At 37.5% G+C, this 19,551-nt stretch overlaps 1 pseudogene across 1 annotated transcript; it reads left to right on the top strand.

Annotated features, from left to right (window-relative positions):
• Positions 1 to 15,194: 15,194 nt before the first annotated feature.
• LOC145502128 (ectin pseudogene) lies at positions 15,195 to 17,930 on the top strand (annotated as a pseudogene). The gene is made up of 3 exons (XR_014051290.1): positions 15,195 to 15,237; positions 15,692 to 15,856; positions 17,746 to 17,930. The product of XR_014051290.1 is annotated as an ectin pseudogene (transcript).
• The last annotated feature ends 1,621 nt before the right edge of the window (positions 17,931 to 19,551 follow it).

The following is a 19,551-nucleotide window of genomic DNA, read 5'->3' on the forward strand; positions in this document are numbered from 1 at the left end:
CTACAGTGAATCACCAAAGAGTTAGAAGTGGAAAATGCAGGACTTGCATATCGCCAGCTGCCAGCCCCCAAAGATGGCAACTGTTTATTCCATGTGATAAATGACCAGCTATATAGCTTCGGAAGAGTATCGTACAGTGCCACAAAATTACGCTCTCCGCCGGTAAACTACGAGCTATTAATTTCAGTGAATAGATCAGTCTTGGAGCACGGGACATCTATCTGTGTAGAATGACTATGGCTGGTGTGTGGGGTGACTGGATTGCATTATGGGCCCTAATTAACATACTCGTAATCCCGGTGGCGATAGTATCAAGCTTAGGAGAAAATGGGCTCGATTATAGAGGATGGAGGTAAAAACAGCTTATGAGCGAGGAACGCCGCGAAGCAGAGCGGGCCAGGAATCATTAGAGAATGGAGGCAAAATATAAGAAAGAAACATCGAGAAGTAGAGTGAGCCAGGAATCATTAGAGAATGGCGGCGAAAAGATTTGTTCAGTTTAGTCTTCACAACGTTTGCTGGAAGTCTCACACTGAAGGGAATTGCCAAATTGCGGTAAGCGACTCTTTGGACCTCTTTGTTGTAGAAACTTTCGTCCCGTTTTCTGTAAAAATTATGAAGTTGCTTCGGCGAGATTAGCTTCTCTTCAATAGACGTTGTAGAGTCTTCCTGATTTGAAACCATGCGCTGTGAGACATTTTATAAATTTCTTTGTTTTAATTTCGCTTACAGCAAATCCTCGAATTAGCGCCCGGGGCGCTTATTTCCAATTTAGGAGAAAACGAGGGGCGTTTATTCGAGGGAGACGCTTATTTAACTTTTCCCAAATCGTGGTCAGATATAATCGGTTTTTTTGCAATATATGTATGTTTCAGTCCCTCAGAAGTTTCCACCTTAAATTTTCAAAAATTTAAGGTGGCTTTTAACCCTACCTAGAGAATTTTTTTAAACTTTGCCAAAAGCTGCGTCTTATCATGCTTATCAAAAGTTGATAAAATAAAAAAATTTCACCGTGCCGGTTTTGAATTACAAGCACCTAAAGCTGTAGTTAACGGTGTTTTTAGGAGGTCAAACTGTTGCTATGATAGCCTATTGTGTCACGAAAATGATAACAACGTGTTCACCAATAATTGGGCAAAATTTTTGATATCATGAGTTTAGCCTCAAGTGATAAAGAGTGGTTATAACGACCCATCAAAATCTAAGTGTTGGAAACTGTTTTGAGCTACCTCAAGCTTAATCCTCAGTTAAATAGTGTTCCTTTTTTTATGTTGATTTAAAAGGTTTTCTATGTTTCTGAGTTACTGTCGTTCTCGTTTTTCAATGAAGAATGGTTTCATTCAAAGATGCTTACAGATCGCCGAGCAGCTTGAGGAAACCATTTCCTTGGAGCTGCATGAGTGCAGAGTAATCGATCAACCCGCGAGAACTTTAAAGTGAGCGCAAACATTAATTATTATCAATATACGCGGCCAAATTGAAAACCGCCCTCTTGAAAACACGCGCTTTGCGGGCCGCAAATGACTCCTAGCGGGCCGTTAATGTATTAACGGCCCTGCAGCTGATTGGTTCTCGGTTCATCATCCGATGAATATTAACCAATCAGGTTACGTTTATTGACGCGGGAAAACCATTCAGGTGCGAACAGCTTGCGTAGTGAACGTTTGCCGTTTGGAAATTTCATTTTAAAATGGAAGAACTCCCAAATTTTCAGCTTTTTTCTAGTCAAAACTCGGACTTAGACAACGAGCAACTGGATGAGATTGAGCAAAAAGCTCAAGCGAAAAACACCAAGAGAGCAACTGAGTGGGGAGTAAAAAAGTTCGAGAAATGGTGTGAGAAAAGAAAAATTACAGTGGATCTCAAAACAGTAAGTGCAACGGACTTGAGTGAAATTTTGCGAAAGTTCTTTGCTGAAGTGAAAACAGAGAAAGGCCAAGCATTAACTCCAAGTGCATTGACTGGAATTAGAGCGGCCATTCATCGCCATCTAACCTGTGCTCCACTCAGCCGAAACATAAACATTTTGGAAGACAGCGAATTTATGTCTGCCAACAAAATGTTTGAAGCGAAGGCCAAGCTATTTACGAAAGAAAACAATGCGAAACCAAAACACAAATCATCCATTCAGTCAGGAGACATGCAGAAATTGAATCCATACTTCATGGAAGGGCAGAACACGGACGGCGTTTGGAAAGATGCGGAGAAGTTAGTTGAGTTTATTTGGTTTTCGTTGTGTTTTCATTTTGCTCGCCGCGGCAGAGAGGGATGGCGGGAGCTTACAAGGCAGTCATTTGAAATAAAAACTGATGACACTGGAGCCCGTTACATCACCGAAAAACTTACTGAACAAACTAAAAATTACCAAGGAGGCGCTAAACAGTCTGAGCAGTCATACTCGGATGTTCGTATGTACGAAACTTCAACTGCACTTGATCCAGTGGCTGCGTTTGAATTTTACCTCGGCAAGACTCATCCCGACTGTAAGGCACTGTTTCAGACTCCAAGCAAAGCTACCACCAAGAATGTAAACTTTGCAAGCACCGGACACTGGTACAGAAATGAGCCTATGGGAAAAAATACTATCAGCAAGATGATGGAAAGGATTTCCATCAAAGCAGAGTTATCGGAGCGGTACACGAATCACTGCATTCGTGCATCGACTGTCACTTCTTTGTTCCAGCGCGGTGTGGACGCAAGGAAAATCTGTGCAATCACAAAGCACAAAGATGAACGGAGCCTTTCCCACTACATCAGCGAGACAACAAATGCACAAAAAAGAGAGTGTTCAAAGATTTTAAGTGACACATTTCAGCCACAACTCGCTGTTCAGCAAGAAGCTTCAGGAATCACAAGGCAAAATGTCGCGGGCCCGTCAGCCGGTCCTAGCTCAAACTTAAACCCACAGTCTCTTCTCCAAAACCAATTTATTTCCTTGGCACAGCCGTACCAAAATTGCACCCAACATATTCAGATTGGAACAATGAACATTTATCACGGAAAGTATGAAGAACCGTCGCCATCAACCCGCAAATGCCGCCGAATAATCGAGAGCGATGATAGCGACTAAAAGCTGTAACTTATTTGATGAAATTAGCAAAGACAGTCTGAGTCCATTGCCTGTGAACGGGAAGACTATCATTTTTTTAAATGTAAACTGTCTTTTTGCTAATCATTGTTACCAATCTTTTTAAAACTAGATTATATTTGACATTTTATTGTAAACAAAAAGGAATTTTATTTGGCTCTTGTTTAGCTGTTCGTATTGTAGCAACAACTTTCCATACCATAGTTTCATGCTACATCTCTGTTAAACATTTTTTTCTTATTAAATGAATTTGTACGATTTGGCCTTGTGTATTGATAATAATGATAATCGCATGACTTTTGTCGGTCATATAGTTTATTTGTGTCCCTCGTAGCATCATTTGCGCCCTTGCGCTTCGCGCTCGGGCGCAAATGATGCTACTCGGGCCACAAATAAACTATATGCCCTCCAAAAGTCATGTGATTGTCCTATTATCCACTAGTAATTCTACGATTAAAACCCCGGGAATTAGTCTTTTGATCCGGCCAATAGGAAGCAACCTCATTATCCGGGATAATGCTTACCGGCATAAACACTCCAGTGCCACTTCATATCTTTTACATCAAGCACCCGGTTTGGGGGTGGAGTGAGGATGGGCAATAATCGGGAGGGCTACTTGTCGTATGCTTTAGAACATATGTTTATTGCTAAAAATTAGGTGGTTCTTTTGGTGTGACCCCTCCCCCCCTTTCCAAATTAATCCCCCTGGAAATTCCAGTTTTGGTTTATACTTTCCTTTAAAAATTTTGGGTTTTGAGACCCCTCCCCCTTGGAAATTTCCAGCAACCCGAAGGAAGAACTGATTCGGTAATTTACATGTAAGTCTGGTAGAAAAAGTAACTATTGGCTTTTTTTAACATATATAGAACATTCATCAATTTACACTGGGAGGTGTGCTAGCTAGCTAATGTTATGGATATTTATCTTCAGACAACAGGAAGTTTTTCATGAACACTCCAATACATTTTTTGGACTGAACTGAACTTGATGGCCAAAATGATATTGAACAATGACAATAATTGGAGGGAAAACCTTTTAGTATTATTTACAAAAGCTCTCATGCATCATAATCTGGAGAATGACAAAAACATCTTGGTAAAACTTTGACATTATATTTGCCAGAAACGTTAACTATTGGCTGTTGTATGTGAAACACATTTGGCAGCTTGCATGCAGGTGTGCTTATTATTGTTTTGGAAATGAATCTTCAGACAATGGGAAGTTTTTCTTGCGGCACTCCAACACCTTTTGAGACTGAACCACTTGGCGGCCACAAGAACACCGAACAATAGCAGGTAGTTGTAAGGAAAACATGTCTATTAATGTATCATTTTTGCTAGCACTCATACTTTATAATCTGAATGTGAACTGGCTATTTCAGGGTTCAGAAGAACTTTAATTCTATCTTGCTCTTCGGAGAAGCCGCTATCAAATTTTGCTTCTCCTGAGGAAGCCTCAGTTTATTTTTTTTTTAGTTTAGTTGGCAGGCAACTTGCCAGGGCCCTTGTCCAGGGGCAAGTGAGAATGAAAAGTTACATGCCCAGCAGGAAAATCTACTTGCCCCGGACAAGTTGATGGCACTTTTTTCGAGCCCTGCTAATTAAAATATAAAGCGCACTTGGCAACTAACATGGATATGCATATGTGTCTAATGTTGTGGGCATTAATTTGATCTTTAGAGAGCGGGAAGGAAGTTTTTCTTGTGGTACTCCAATACAATTTGAGACGGAACCCCTTAGAGACCAAAAGAATACTGAGCAAATTAACAGGTAATTGCAGGGATAACAATATTTGAAAGCTCTTATTCTTCTTAATCTGCATAATGATTATTTACTGCAGTTAATTCTGCATGACTATTTATTTTGTGTTGAGCAAAAAAAATATCTTTGTTAATATAAAAGTCCCTTTTTCCTGTCATCAGTTTTAGCTACTTTTTGGTCCTATTACACAATGCTACTTCTTGACTTAAAGGCCATGTTTCCTTCACTCCTGTCGGTCAGTTTGTTTTTATCTAAGTTTTATTTTATGGAAGCTTTAAAGGTAAAATTATAAAACGTATGGTTTGTTGCTGAATTAACAGCTGCAACCGTTGTCTTCAGTATTTTATTGCGAGTCAATGTTTTTTCAAGACCGGTTTAAGATAAAAATTGACCTGAGCTATCGCTAATTGTACAGTTGATTTGTATATTCCATATTTATTATTGTCTTTTTCAGAGGGTAGCACCACATTTTGGAGGAGCTGAAACTTCCTCTTCTAGAAAGGTAAACTATGTAAATTATATCTCATTATTATCTTGGAAAAAATCATATTTTAAGGGACAGCATCCTGACTGATATGATATTTTTAATTTATAAGTGTGGCCAGGAGCTTAATTGTTTTAAATGTTGCAATTGTTTCATTATTATTGTTTAACAGAGAGGAAAAATACCCGAAGTAGTAAAACCAACAAATATCAGCTAAAGAGGAAAAAATTAGTTTCTGAAAATTTCTTTAACAAACATGGAGGCCCCAATTTCCCGCTTCGATGCGACTATGATGTCAAATATCTAAGGCCCGTTCCAAACGCCACTCTATTCATGCGCCGAACCTAACTGATGAGTTAAGTACGGCAGAAGAGCGGCCTTTGAATCAGTTTGGTTCGGCAGGTTAGGTTTGGTGCGGCAAACAACATTAAATTCGGCAGGGTCTGTCGCACTATGCGACGTTGGAGCGGCAGCTGATCCATATGGCGTTCTCTTCATGTGTTGGACCTAATGCATAAATTACTGTAATGTATTTTTCATATAACGGGACTCGTGATTAGCTCAAAATTGAGTTCGCGCGACCAGTCATGCATGAAACTCGAAGTCGTCGCTAAAAATATGCCTTCGATTTATGAGAAACGGAACTGTTTAAGTGAGTTTCTTTAGCGCAAATTCATTTTTTGCGTTTTCTTCGTGATAATAGCCCAGCTTGTGAGATTTCCCATAACAAGTCGAATATTAACCGGGAGAAAACCTGTCTAATTACAAACACTGAACCTTGAGTTTGAATTTGCTTCCCTAAATATTGCTATAACAGCGAAATGTTAGTCACAGCTTTCCTATTTGGACAGAGTTCTTGAATTCAAAACGTATATTTTCTCGTCGAAAATTGTTACTACCGGCTTCCCGAATTAAGTTCGAGGTAAATACGCCGTCTGAACCAGCCGTCGCTCCAAAGTCTCTCTAAAGTCGAACTTAATCAAGTTTGGTTCGGCACGCGAGTGGAGCGGCGTTTGGACCGGGCCTAAGGCACATTCCAACATTTTATGGAGGTATACTTAAATTTTACTTATGATGAAATTAAGATTGACATAAAGTTGACAGTTACTTGCGATAAAACTTTGTTCGTGGCTAGTCTTACGCAGCGCTTTCGTTTCGTCCTGGCCAAAGGACTCTTCAGAGAACTTTCTGCTTGGTAAACTCGTTGGGCACGGCGCCCAAAGTCAAAAATTAATAGTGACAGCAATGATTTTCTGTCAACTTCATTGTCAATTTTCACTCGTGAATTTGTTCGGTCGGGAATCCTTATAAGACGATATACATGTAAGGCAAGATTGCTGTCATCATTTTGTATGCGAACGGGACTTTGGGCGCGATGCCCAACGAGTTTGCCAAGCAGAAAGGTCTCTGATGAGTTTCTTGGCCTGGACGAAATGAAAGCGCTGCGTAAGACTAGCCATAAACAATGTATTATCACATGAAATTAAGACTTTGTACAATTATGATCAAGGAGCGGACACCATTCTCTTTAACAACAAAGAAATCTTAGTTGATGGGAAAGCAATAAATATTTCTTAGGGAATGGGTTATAAGGGGTATCCACGCAATCCCACAGCTTTTTATTGAAAACAGTCAATACGTAACTTAACAAGATTTCAGTCTAAATATCATTGATTGTGTTCGAGAGGAACAAGAACGTATACTAATTTCGTCTTGGTCTCCCTGTGTCTCACTTAAGCAACAAAAATCAAGATTTACTCGCAGGGAGGAATGACGTCCTTGATACAAGTGCGTGATGCAAGTCACGCATACATTTATTTTCAAAGCAAGTAGCGTCGAGTTTTCAACATTTATTTGTGTAGAATCCCTGTGTTGTCAACCCGATGGCGTTTGACGACAAACAACTATTTGGTCATTAATGAAACAAAACCTAGCTCCGAATTGTGTAGCTCACCTATAGAAAATGACCATGGTTTGTTCAAACAAAATAAGTCTTACACGCACCGAGTTATGTAGCTCGCTGATGGTAAATGGCCAGCTTTGTGGTCACAGCATAAATTTACTGATTCTACGAGTCAAAGCCAAATTTATTAGGTCTTATTCCAAAAATCGTGATTTATAATTTACACTGTAGAAGTCTAGACCTCACGCACATCAAAACACAAAGCAATAATAACATTCCCCATCACTCCGTTGCGGCCACGCAACATATCTAATGCACTCCCTAATCTACGATTACTCCTAGTTGTAAAACAAGTTTTCTTTACTTCCATCAAATCTTGAGTGCAGTATTCCCACGCACTCAAGAAACAGAGCGCGAGTGCGAGGGCAAAATCTGATTCTGAAATACAGAGAAAACTGGACATCATTTCTACTAAATGAAAATAACCAATGAAATTGATTGGGGGTCGGTGACCCTCATTGTTTTTTTGTTTTTTGTTTTGCATTTCTGACACAAGTAACTCATTACCTAACTGCAGTAAAAATTAGTTCATCTGTATCTAAAAACAGAAGTGTATGCGCATGAAATTTCTTGTATGATGAGAACCTCTGTTCATGTTTAGAATATGTGAATAAAACAGCTCTGTAATCAAAAGGTTTCAGATTTTGCTATGGCTTATCGGGTGCGAAAACAGGAGCAGGAGCTAATTTATCTTTTTGATTAATATAGAGGAAAAATACCAAAGTTGGTAAAAATCAATGAATATCAGCTAAAAAGGAGAAATTATGACTTTGAATGTTTGCAAATTTTACCAGAATGGCAATGGTCGATTCCAGAAAATACTATGTTTCTGTTGGGTTGATCTTTTGTTTTGGTGTTTTTATTGACCTTTGGCCCTTATGGTTTTTCATAGGAAATGAGATGCATCAGCTACATTTTCCCTTAATTTTCCCGCTGGTTGTTATTTTTTCTGTTCCATCAACAGGTAAGTACATGTACATGTACGAAATTTAGGCATGTGTATTAACTAGTAAGAGTTTTACTGAGTATTGAATGATTTACTTTATTTTTGGAACCTTGTGTTTGTAAACCATTAAGAGTATCTTTTAAGTGCACAGAACTCTGATTTAAAGTGACTCTAAATTAATTTGCTTTTACTCTTTTACTTGAATCTACACATCACCCAAGGGACTTCGGTGAAAAAAAATTTTGATTTGAACAAACAAGATTTGAAAAATAATTTTTGAAAGCTTTCAAATGCGCTGCCATATTGGTTCACGATCGGCAGTTGCTTTAGTCTACTCTCAGTTCTTTTCCCTAACAAAGGAGCTGTGATATAGGTAAAGGAACATGTGACCTTAGACTGAAAGTAGCTCTAGTATTTGAGTTGGATATCGACAAATTTCTTTGAGCATTAAGTAAGACATCTGGTGAAAAATGCTTCTCTGAAAAATGTGTTGCAGTGACAGTGAGGTACAAACATTCACTACTTTCTTTGTTAATGTCGCTGCTCAAAAAATTTAATCAAAAGCTATTAGTATAGGTAATCGTAAAGGATTAATACGCTATGAGTGATATCTGAAAATTCTCTCAAAATTGCACAAGCCTTTAGGCGAGTGCAATTTGAAAGAATTTTCAAATATCACGAGTTATGTAAATCCTTAATTGCTCGAGCTTTCACATGATTACTAATTTATTATATGACTGAGAAAGTTACGAACGCAAGCATGTTAATTTGTACTCCGGTGCAAATTAAAAATTAACGATAAATTGGTCTGCTCTCAGCCACTGAAAATGAAGTAATTTTCTTGGTCAAATAATAAATCACCAAACAAACTACTCATGTTGACATAAATGGGAGAACAATGCCTTGCATTTGGTCAGGCCGTGCGACCTCTGGCGACAGAGTGAAAAACATCCTCACCTATCTCCCCAGCACTACAAGCTAAATGTCAGACAGCATGCGCTAAATCAGACAAGAGCACAGTATCGCTTGGGAGAAGTTGCTGCACAAACTTAACTGCACCACACAGGAGTGACCCTTTGGTTATTAGATGCAGTATAATTCATGACCACACCCTGTCTCCAAAAGGTGGGAGGGAGGGGAAGTTTAATGATATTTTAACAATAAGTTCTAACGGTGTTGCTCACATTGAACACAAAGTGGACTCTTGACATTTGTTTGAGCTTTTATGGCGGAGTTCCGGCGGTCCGAAGGGCCAGCAAGCGGAGCACCATAACTGCAGGAACACAACCACATGCATGCGTAGAAATACGTCTAGAAAACCATGCAACTCTTTTTTCATGGTCGATCTGGCTAGCGGCATGGATCGCGGGCGCATGCCCCTTAAGACGACGTTGTTGTGCAATATGGTGGCCATACTCCAGCTAATAGGTCGGCCAGGTCATGCAACCTTGGTTTACAGCTTACATCTTCGATATTGGATATCCATGTTATGGTCAACTGAAACCTGTCAAAATAAGGTATCCGCCGATCAGTATCATGTGACCATATTGCGGACTCAGGTTTAAAGTTCATCGAGGTCACGTGTTTGTTTTTTGAAGTTGACAGTGGACCAGGTACTGTTTTCGATTGCAACGCAGGCTCAAGCCAGGTTAAGTTATTGTAATCAGGAGCTCTGCTTTTAGGCCTGGCCAAACCTGTAAAGTATACAGATGTTCATCTGCTAGTAAGCCAATAGAAAGCCAGAATTTTTTCCTTGAAATATTGTTTTAAAACCCGCCAAAAAATTGCAAATTCGTTGCAGCCCCACGCGTTGTGAAAAACATTAAAAAAATAAGTGACTTGGAATAAACTTCGCTCTGTGCAATTTGCATTACATTAAGGACTCGTCGTGTGAGAATAAGAATCACGGATATTGTCTTGAATTTCCTTCGGTGAAATCTTCCAAAATTTTCACAATACAGCAAATTCGGCGGGGTACTAATTTTTTACACAAAAAAGTAGGTTTTGTACAGGCATTTTTTTTTCGATTTTTGCAAATTTGTCTTTTACCGCAGTGGAAAAATTGGTCAGATAGATTTCCCTGAAAAAAGAGCTTCAGCTAAAGTAAAATGTTTTCTACCAGACTGCCAAATTTTAAGGAATTTTCCCTATTTCTTTCAGCGTGAGCAGGTTACTAAACGTTTTGGTCTTCTGTGCACGAGCGATCGTAAAGCTATAGGGAGCCACCTTAAATGACATATTTCGTATATTTAAATGACATATTTCGTATATTTAAATGACATATTTCACGGAAATACTGTCTAATAACGTAGTTTTTTGAAAACACTTCCCGGCTGCCACGTATTGACAGGAGAGTGTACTGCCAAAAGACACTCCGCTGACTAGTTGTGGCTCACTCGCTTAGAAAAAATATATCGGTAACCTGGAATGGCGATTTCTTATTCTTGTACAACGATTTCTCATTCTTGACAGTTGGTGTTGATTTCTCGGTATCTTGCTACAGCAGTCCTTTTCTCGATTACTGATTTTTTTTTTATCTCAACAGGTAATTTATGACCTCACATGACAGTTTTCATTTTTGTGTGGTGATTTCCATTTCTCATGTAGTGTTTTCCTGATCTCACATATCGATCACTGAAGCTCGATAGAAGATTTTGAAGTTAACCTACTTTTGTCATGATGGGCTTGCCATACTTATGGTCTGTTCTTCATGCTTGTGCTGAAAGTCAGTGATATCATTGTAGACTAAATTTGTCTGTCACGCAACATTGGTGACTTTATAGGTTTTTGCTATGCATTGCCAAAAATGGATTAAAGAAATTAAGGCTCTGTTTACAAGCAGGTAGGGTAACCCTTGCGCTAGGGACACCATTTTGTTTCTCTTTTTAAAATCATGGAAAATGTTTGTGCATTTTGCATGTTGTTGTGATGTCCAGCTGACACAGGATGAAAATGTTGTTACTACCTATTAAGGTGCTGGTCAAAATTTGCTCTTCCATTGTTTGATTTATTTGTATCACCTGTGGTTGTTGGTATGATATCTTTCTGATAAACCATCATTCAATCTGTGCATGTAAATTCTATTTACTGTTTGAAATTTCCATGTGAAATCAGGCACCATGATATTTTACGGGTCATGCATGTTTGTTTGGTGAGTTAAAAATAATATTATCAGCAACAGTCTTTTAAAACAATTCACTGTAAAAATTACGGGTAAAAACGAAAAACGTTTCACCACTCAAGTTTCAATGTAAAATCCGACTCAATTTCGTGCCTAAGTTTTTAATTGATAAAAATTTTTTGCATGCTGTTATTGTCTTTAATACCCCCTTTATATCTTTTAGCTCCTATTTTTACTTCGTTATCTCTCTTCCTATGTGTAGATATGTCTATGTACAAGTATGTTAATTTTTACCCTCAACCTTGAACTTGAAAATGACTGATAAGCAGTCGAAATGTCATTTGTTTTTACCTGTAATTTGTACCATAAAAACCGCTTCAAGGAAAAAAAAAATCCCATTACACGTTTCTAGGGTTACCATAGGCGATATACCATCTCTGGATGATATATGAAGAATTTTGATTTTTCATCATGTACCACCACTGGCTCGATGTTAGTAGCCATTCCCTCTTAATTATTACTAATAAATTTTTATCTCTTCTCTTTCATGTGGATGTTGTGGAACAAACCAGGGTGTGAGTTATAATCGTTTTACATTATTCCATGCTTCACACCAACTGTTTTTTAACCTAACCTATAAATTCAAATCCGATTACTTGGTGGTCTTCTGTTTTTGATTCTTTAATTTGTTTCATTTAAGTGATTAAGTAATGGTTCTTGGTAATAATTGATTTTTGTCTTTTCTTTTTCATGTGGAATGTCGGGGAACAAACCAGGTGGTAATTATAAGTTTCTATTTTACTTTTATTCAAAAATGCAACAGATCAATTTCTTTTGAACCAAACTACGTAATAGTCCAATTTCCGTTGGTAACTTATTTTCATCTTTTTCTTTTCATGTGGAATATGGGAACAAACCAGGCGGTAATTATAACTGTCTTTTTACTTTTATTCAATGCATCAGATCAATTTCTTTTGGACCAAACTACGTTTGTCCAATTGCCTGCTGACTAAATTCCCTTCTTTTTCTTTTATTGTGTTCTTTAAAGGAAGTAATCATATTTATTTAATTTCTGTTTGTAACTTAGTTTCATCTTTTTTCTTTCATGTTGATGTTGGGGAACAATTCAGCTGGTAACTATCCTTTAATTCTAATTCACAGCATCACATTAAATTCGTTTGAACTAAACTACTCAGTATCTAAAAGTAGTCAGGAATGATGTTAGAATGTTATCACGATTGTAATGTATTTCAGTTGGAACTAATTAAGTTAGCTAACACCATGTATGAAATTTTAAATTGTCCTCCCTGTTCCCCATATCAGTGTGAACAAGAGGCTCCAAGTAGCTTATACTCATGCGCAGGAGGTTGCAAGTCGTATAAAATACGTACGCAATGCGTGCATAGTCAGACAAGCAATTTGAAAACGTTTGCCATCTGACAACTGGAAAAAATACGAGAGAAATGCTAATTTGAAAAAAGTGCATCATAGATGTAAGATATAGATAATTAAGATGCAGGAGAGAAGATAAGTGCTGTAAAAGAGTTCAAAAAATATAGATAGAGAATTAACAAACGATCCGAATTGCGAATTGGATGAAATATCGTTTTTCATAGCAATTTTGAACTAAATCTTTTTAGGCATTTTTTGTTCAAGTGTTAGACTTATTTATGTTTATATTCTAATACTGCGCCATTGTAACAGATATCAACTTTGCTTCATTTTTATTGTATTTGTAATTTGATTTGAAAGTATACTTGAAACTTGATAAAATAACAATACTCCTCAGTAGGCACCTGGTGCTTTTTGTAAGTTATATCATGCAATGCCATATTTCCGAGAATTAAAATATTATTATATATATCCTCACACATGTTGCTAAAAATGTGATACGTTTCAATAATTGATACAAAATACAAGGTGTACTAGACTAACCAAGAAGTAGGAAAAGGAAAAAGGAAAAAAAAAACTTAAGCACACAAGTGTTTTATTATCTGACATTGTTCGTCACATTCTTCTTGACTCGATCCCGATTGGAAATCGAGTAATTTCAGTTTTTAATGGACACAAACCTTGTACCAGAATAACTTAAAGTAAATTATAGTCCTTTTTGCATTTTCCAAAAGCTAAAGATATAAACAGTTGTCTGAAACAACACCAAAAACACTTTCTCATGGGAACTCGAGCAAGTAGATTTCAAAGTTCAGAGAAATTGTCAGATAAAACACAGGTAAAATTTCACCATCAGTTTCATTTCACTAGTACTTTCAAGTGTTTCATATATTACTTAAAAATTTATTTTCTACATTTGGTGTTATTAGTGTTACGAAAAATTGCCTAAGTCAAGTTCTAGAACAATCTACAACCGGAAGCCATTCAGCCGTGACCAATTTGTATAAGAACAATTCTTATGTAATTACTCAAATTAGGAACTGTGTCAAACTACTTAATTTAGCTCCTAATAGAAGTTTCTAGAACTTTAAACCTCATGTATATTAGGGCGAGAGTTTCTGTAAGAGAGATTGCTTCAAATTTGAAGAAGCTTAGTGCTGTAAATTCGTGAAGTTACCTTACGGAAATAAATTAGCTTGTTGCTGTTACCAGCGATCCTGAGTTCTGTCTGAAAACAACCCAGCTCTACAACGATACTCGTAACAGTTAGAAATGATATTTAAAAGAGTCACACAGAAGTTTTCAATACAATGTAAATATTCTCGGTAAAAAATTTTAGTCCACTTGTTACTCGAACTTTTGGTAGATTCCTTCTTAACACCTAAGCTGGTATATACCTGTAACTGAACTGAACGACTTTAATCTGCATTGATAATGGCGACAAGATAACGTCAAAACGTCAAGCTATAGCATTTTTCTATTTTTCTTTTAAAATGATTTCTTTTTAACCAAGTATCTTTTGGGATTTGAGGGACAAAAGAAACTTGAAAATTTTGTCCTGAAAAAGACATGCTAGAATATTGATATATATCGAACGTGGCCTATTACCTGCCCGTTTTGTTGAACACGTCCATTTACACGAACAGGAAGGATTTTTTATCTCGTTCCATTTTCCTTTCGCCTTAGGGATGGGGGCTGCTCTGGCCGCGCTCGTTTGCTGAAGCATGATAAGTAAACTCTACAAACAAAGCCACCGATCTGGCGTAAATATGGCCACTAGCGTGACGTTTATTTGTCTCAGATAAAGTTATCAAAAATTACAAGTATTTGATGTTATCTTCAGCAAAGGTGGGGCACGAAAAACCGCCACAAGGACAATCGAAGTGTATGATATTTGGCTGGAGCTGGGGAGGCGGAGGGAAACTTGAAAATTAGCTCTGGAGATAGCGTTGCTGCTGAATGGTAAGGAGGCCGAAACTGACATGCCAAGCAAACTAAATAGTAACCGCGATCCCGCCTACTAGTATCTGATTGGAGTCTCCTAGGTGATGTGCCTTTCCTTGCTCCACCCAAATAACTGATAGACGTATTATAGTACCCAAGAAAATGTCTCGATATAAAATAACATTATATGTGCTGCATATAATGCTTCTTTTTGACCAAAGTATACAGAGCACGTTTTTAGTAAATGATTTTCATAATATGTCCTTGAATCTCCAAAGCCCTGATAAATTTGAGACTTGTCATATTGTCAGATGACGATCGACATAAACAATAACTTACCTCTCCAGAAACACTTTCTTGCTGTTCATGCATGCTCACATGCCAGTTCAGAATCTTAACAACGAACTAAATTACTGATAGATACTTTCACACCGTATCAAATTGGGGGAAAAGCACAACGTTTTCGAAAAAACGGCACCTTCTTGAAGAATCCAATATGACGAACGGAGCTCCAAAGAGCGTGGTAAATGTATGCATGCGTACATTTGCATGCACAAATGCGACACTAAGACGCCATACTGCGCATGAGTAATAAGTTCTACTTATCAATAACATTACGATGTGACTAAGTCCTTTGCTATTAAGCCATATGACATTGAAAAGGAGAGAGGGGAGGAAAATTTAACCTTCCCAACACTTTTGGTCATGGGTTATACAAGTCATGTAGTTCTATGTTTCTGTTTATTTAAGAGCAGCTTGCTCCAATGGTCACCTATACCTATGCAGGATAGAAATATTCGAAAAAAAGAAATTTTAAATCGTACTTGTTTGGTGCTTTCTTTTACCTTAAGTTTGTGAAACGTATTTGATTGTGAGGAAATTTTATTCAGTAGTTAAATAACTTGGTAATCTATATTCAATACATTAAGCTTCTTTAGATGAATTTTCTCCCATGCCTTTGTTTTAAATCTCTATAAAATATTTATATTCTAGGAGATTGGTCACGCTGGGGATCATGGGACAGGTGCTCTGTCACATGTGGCAGTGGATCTCAAATTCGACGCAGATCATGCACCAATCCTCCTCCACCAGATGGTGACTATGATTGCCGAGGAAACAAGACTCAGTCCCAGTCATGCAACACAAACCGTTGTCCAGGTAACTGAGATGTCCTTTAAGCCTCAATCTTAATTGTTGATCTTAGGGTGCTTTTAATTTCCCTTGGGATGTCCTGGGTCAGGATCAATGGTCTACGATCACTTGGATTGTGGTGCATCAAAGCAACCCATGAATCCACTCTGAATAGAGATTCATTGGTTGCTTCAATGCACCACCATCTGAGTGATTGGCAGTATTCAAACATTGATGCTAAACAGATCATCCCAAACGACCACATCCTTGTTTGTGTACACATCATTCTTCCCTTATTATTCAATAGATCAGTCAGTGCTCCATGTGTAGACTTGGGTGACTGTGATTGCCAAGGACTTAGATATATGTTCCAATCGGCGAGAGAAACAGTTATCTGAGTATACGTAAGAGTAAGTAATGATTAGTGGCACCAAAATATGGGGCCTCGGTCTGGTTTACATCCATTCTTACTAGCCACGAAGGGATGGACATGAAGCAAAAGTATCATCGTCATTAGAAAAATTATTATTGTTCCATACCTTTCATTGAGATTTTCTTTTCTTAAAAAAATATCATCGAACAGGAAGTAATCAACGTTTTCAATACTGAGCAGTTTTCACCTTTATAGTTTCTTCAGATTTACAAATGTAAGTAGCTGTTTTCAAAAACAGTATTTAGAAGTCTACAACTTTGCTGAACAAAATTCCTTTATAATAGCACAAACTGTAGTTTAAATTTAGTTGAAAACTTCTACGCACTCTGGTCATGTGACCAATGGCATCAAAACCCCAAGGCTCTTCATAAACTATATTTTTTGACAAATGTTTTCAGGTGATTTATGGTTCTCTTGGACTTTGTATCAACGATTAACAATGATATTATTGGACAAGGTTGAGCAAAATATTATGATTGGTCAGTGGCAAGCAGATCATATCAGACACTGACAAATCACAATATTTTGCGATAACTGAGTTCAATAATTGTTTTATCATTCTATCACCAAGTTTGTTTTGATATTTAAATCACTCTCTGGCAGCTCAGGGAAGTCATCTGCTATTTTTCATACCAGAACATGTTTACAATTACCCATGAGCAGACCATTAATTGAAGGTAGTTGCATGCATTTGCTGGTCATGTGGTGCGCTATCGGCCAATGAAAATGACGAAGAAATGCATCGAATGATAATTAAAGTTATTTGACATTCCAAGTTTTTCGGGTGCAAAAGATGCTGGGAAGGTTCTTATTATAATTATAATAGCAGAGTTCTGACCACCCAAAGGGCCGCCAAGCGGAGCCCCATACTCGTAAGAAAGGAAAGGAAACCCATGAATGGATTTTCTCGTGGTTATCAAGGCTAGGGACATGCAGCCTTGGTACATGGTGTCCTTCTTTGATATTGGACATCCATGTTAGGGTCAACTGACACCTGTCAAAAATGTATCCGCTGACCATATCGTGGGCTTAAGTTTAGATCTCATTGAGGCACTTATTTTTTTAAGGTGACCGCTGACCAAGTGCTGGTTTTCGATTGGATTGTGGGCTCATGTGGTGTAAACTTATTGAAATCAGGGCCGGGTTGTTTGAAAGCAGGTTAACGCTAACCCAGGATTAAAAGTTAACCGAAGTATAAATTTTTGTTGTATACGAATGTTTTTCACTGCTTTTGTTTTGTGTAGTTTGCGATTATTCAAACTCAAAACAGAAGGCCAAACGGTGTGCAGAAAACCTCACTGCAAAGTTAAAAACTCAAATCAAAATCCTTGCTTATCCTGGGTTAGCTTAATTGGGTTTTGAACAACCCGGCCCAGGAGCTCCACTTTTAGGCTTGCCTAAATCAGTATATAATTGTTTTGAATCGTGATTATTTAAATGTGAAATTATTCTGTCTGTTTTTATCTCCTATTAATTTTGTAAGTTGATGGTGGCTGGACCAAATGGAGCCTATGGAGTATCTGTACTAAGATAGTCAGTGGCATACAAACAAGGATTAGAGAATGTGCTAATCCAGAGCCAGCACATGGTGGAAAGAAATGCAATGGAACCAGAGCAGTCGTGAGGGAGTGTAACAACATGTCCAGCTGCCATGAAGGTAGACATTAAGATTAGTAATTTACTGTGTGGATGGATTTAATACCATAAGGAAAGTAGCCTTGAAAATAGAAACTCAATATATATAATCAGTCAGACAAGCAAAACTATATAGAAAATGAATAAGATGAGATCTTTGTTGATATCACGGTTTGTTTATTACAGTAAGGGAAGATCGGTTTACAATATTTTAACTCTGTTTGAGAGTCATTGTAAAAAATTTATTGCTTCAACTCAAATTGTGTGTAAGAAGTGACTGTGTCATTGAAGTCTTGTTAATGAAATCCAAAACAGTGGACAGTTTATAAATCAAGGCTAATTACTAGGCATATAAACAAGTAATGATGTAACATGATGTAACCAAAGAAAAGATCGAACTCTTTAGACGCGTAGTTTCTCTGATTAATGCTAAACTTTAGGTTTTTGGTGCAGAAAGCCTCGATAAACACTAATGACGACACTGTGACCTCCAAGTTAGTATGAACAGTGCTAAAGATTTGCAAGTGAAAATGGTGAATTATTGTGGTAATCAAGTAATTTGTATAAGCTAACTACTTTATTAAGGCGATGTCAATTCCTGAGGTGTAGCTTGTTCATGAAGCCTAAGAGCTAACAGATGGCTTAGTTTGTATTGTATTGTATTTATTGTACAGACCGCTCAATAGCGCTTTAAAGGCTTCGTAAACATTTATTATTCTCACTGCATACATAATTAGCGCATCGCGGAAGTTGATTTAATCCCTCATATTCCACCATGCTTTTATGCCCCAGGTCAGGCATGATACTTTGCGGTCTCTTCGTTTAAATTACCGGGTTTTGCCTTCGGTATCTTTGTCATTTTGCCGGCGTTCCGGTGGAGGAAGGTCTTGTCACCCCACCCTCCTCCCCTGGTGCCGGTTGACAGTGTCACTCTCCTTTCTCGCTGCATACCTTAGCTGCCACAGTAGTCGCGGACTCCTCCCATAACTTAGTCTACCGCGATGTGGTAATGCGTATGCAGTGAGGTTATATCACTATTATCATTAATGTTTTGATGTTATCATTTATTTCTTTCCATAACAAATACAAAATAATAATGTTAGAAATAATAACAAAGATTAAGCATTATTTCGATATTTTTTTTTTTAACAAGGACTGACTTTATTACCATATTTAACAAGTTTTATTCCTGTAGTTTTCTTTTGATTGACAGCACATAAATTGTATTGGGAATAAAAGTTTAAGAGTGATACACCTTATGAATCTATAGGAAAAGTAGCAATAGGAAAAGTACCAAAAAGGTATCACAATACAACATTGAAGATACAAAATAATTATGTCTTTCATAAACATGCCATTTGCTTGTGAAAGAATCGATACCTATTTTGTTTTCTTTTTACAATAAGCTTTCCTGTGTTATGTTTGTTTTTTAAAATTTGGGTAAAATGTGTAATTGATGGCTTATTGTCATTGCGTCTACAATCCCATAAATAAATTTTTCCTAAAAGAAAGGTATAATCTATTAGATCGATCTCCTCCCTCAAAACGTCAATGATGACATCACTCAATATAAGGTACATGCAACTACTTAATTGACTCAAAATGTTATAAATTACATAATTCAAAAAGGATTGTAAAATGGCACAATGAAACA

Source organism: Orbicella franksi, chromosome 11 (genome assembly GCF_964199315.1).
Source record: "Orbicella franksi chromosome 11, jaOrbFran1.1, whole genome shotgun sequence".
NCBI classification, from domain to species: domain Eukaryota; kingdom Metazoa; phylum Cnidaria; class Anthozoa; order Scleractinia; family Merulinidae; genus Orbicella; species Orbicella franksi.